Source organism: Sycon ciliatum, chromosome 4, assembly GCF_964019385.1.
Source record: "Sycon ciliatum chromosome 4, ocSycCili1.1, whole genome shotgun sequence".
NCBI classification, from domain to species: Eukaryota; Metazoa; Porifera; class Calcarea; order Leucosolenida; family Sycettidae; genus Sycon; species Sycon ciliatum.
In genome coordinates, this window is record NC_088646.1 from 28,108,248 (window position 1) to 28,110,819 (window position 2,572).

Below are 2,572 nucleotides of genomic sequence, written 5' to 3' on the forward strand. Positions count from 1 at the left end.
CTCCCGTCTCTTATGGGCAACACAGGGAATGAAACGAACAATGCAATTGAGAACAAGAGTCGTCCTGTACGGTGAAGTTTCCATTTTCTCATACAGCAGTATATTGTCTAAGCAAGTGTGTTTTCTCCACATTCTTTTTGCCATGCAGGTATATCGCAGTGTCATGCCAAACTACATTCTCAAACGCATTCGTTTCTCAATTCTGGGGATGATTGGACACGCACATCTCGCAGCTCTTGACGACGTCAATGTTAACCGTCGCCACAGCACAACCAAAAAGACCGCGATAGGAAGGTATAAAGTCCAGTTCTCAAAGCATAAAGAAGACTGTGGCCAAATAGAAAATTATACGACAGAAAGAGCTATGAGTATGTTGACAAGCTCATGTGTGAAGTGGTAGCGGTTGCAAATGGCAACCTCCATGTTCCTGCCTTGGAGAAGCGTGTTTCCCTGCCAAATTCCAGGTGGAAGCCTCCTGAGAAGGCTGAGGTGGTGCAGGATTTGGATATCTTTGCCTGATGGTATTCACAACGCAGGCTGGAAGACGACAACGAACGTGCTTGCCCAATTTGCCGTGTACATAGTGTGTGCTGCCTGTGTGCCGCATAGCGTAGAGATCTACACAAACACAGAATGTCATATGGAATGTGTATGATGAGTGCTTGTACACATACCACATTGCTGTACCGTAATAATTATTATTGTCGAATACTCATTTACTCTACATATGCGCTGTATTGCACCTACCGGTACCTACCTGCACTTTCAGTGCGCGCGCCATACTAATTTAGTGTCCACTGGTACAAAGATGGAGGGTCTTGTAGAATTTACCATAATTGCTGATTTCAAATTGAATTCCAATGATCTGGGGGATGAATACTGATTAGGACGCGTTCGATTACCTACTAGTACAGAGATGTCTTGGTCAGAAAGTACAGATTTCTTACTCTCCTGCCAGAATTTGTGCATTATTTTGGTGTACGCTTTCTTGACCCCACGCTTGTACGTTGCACGCCATGGTATACTAGAAAACGAGTTTATTGACAAAGTCTATCGCTTGAAACGATAAAGTATGGGTTCGGGTGTGATCAAATGCACCCATGGTGCTCATAAACTGTGTGCAGTGCTCTCTTCACCAACAGAACACTACCTACCATACTTTGTAGATCTTGTACCAATCCAAGGGAAAATGACAAAGACAAATGTGAGTCATGCATGAAAACTTGTGATAGCACGGTCTATAGTACAGAACAACGTTGTTCGTGCTATGCCTGACAACAATAATTAGTTACACACAAAACATTACGCGCATCGATCCTCACAAGATAAGTCAAGACATACTCGGAGCAAAGAGAAATTTGTTTGTGTCATGCATGAAACTTGTGATAACTACCAGTACAATGTCTTTCTTGTGCGACGCCTACTGTAGTGCGCCTGACAACAATAAATTTCCCCCAAAAAATAAGAATAAGTGTATCATGCTGATACGCGATCCTCACAAGACAAGTCAAGGCAAACTAATTGAGGCTTACCTAATGTCAGACTCTTCTGTCACTGGCATTGGCGGCTTCTGCATGTCGAGATAACCTCGAAGAGCAGTGATGAGCACAGCCTAATGCAAGGATACGATCTCGTAATCTGCGAGGTCCGCTACGCAAGAAACCTTGGGCCGTCTTGTCGACAGCGACGGCAGCATCCTACCAGCAAAATCATTCCCGCGGGCTGGGCATGGCTATACACTTTTGTCCACGCTCGCACCAGTCGGAGTCCCAAACGAATCGAGATTCTGGTGGCCAAGCTACTCGTCTTCTGTCGGACGCAGCTGCTGACGCATCTTCTTCCTCCACATTTGTTCCACGCGATGGCAGCTCCTCAGCAGAGTATCTGGGCTCCCTGCCCCAACCATACGCGGCGGTGGGCTGTTGGTCGTCCTCACTGGCCTCAGCATCGCTGACTTCATAGCTGGGGACAGAGGATTGTTCGGAATCGCCCATCTTCCCTTGAAATACCAACTAAAATTAGTGCTTGTAGACTGGCGAAGAGAAACGACTTTGCCACAATGACGTAGGCAGCCCGTGATGATGTAACCAAATGGCCGCATGACGTCAGGGCGCGGCCCCCGTTTTTGCAATTTCAAAGTGAAATATCTCAAGAACGCTTCGTCGTAGAGACTTCGGACCAAGACCATTCGACTCAGCGCCCGAAACTCTACAGGCTATCAAAGTTTCATTTTTTCGTGGAGTTCCCCTTTAAGGCAAAAATTAAAATTTCACCAGTTGTAGTCTTCGGGGTGCTGAGTCGAATGGTCGTGGTCCGAGGAAGCTGAGACGCTCCCTTCCTACTTGAATCCCAATCGAACTCGCACACTTCCACCGAAACTGGGTGACTGCGCCCTACTAGATGGGGATTTGTATGCAAAATGTCACTAAAAGCGCCATTTCGTTCTTATAAAAGCACGGATGACCGCGATTGGCCCATATGTTGTAGTCTTTTGGACGCTGAGTCGACTGGTTTTGGTCCGAAAAGGCTGCGATGCAGCGTTCCGCCTTTATTCCCAATCGAACATGGTTGA

General features: G+C 46.5%; 1 long non-coding RNA gene across 1 annotated transcript; it reads right to left on the reverse strand.

Moving 5' to 3' along the window:
* Window positions 1–289: 289 nt before the first annotated feature.
* LOC135815440 (uncharacterized) lies at window positions 290–2,241 on the reverse strand. Its single transcript, XR_010553292.1, has 2 exons — window positions 1,533–2,241; window positions 290–618 (listed from the first exon to the last, which is right to left on the reverse strand). It is a non-coding gene; the product is annotated as an uncharacterized LOC135815440 (long non-coding RNA).
* Between the last annotated feature and the right edge of the window lie 331 nt (window positions 2,242–2,572).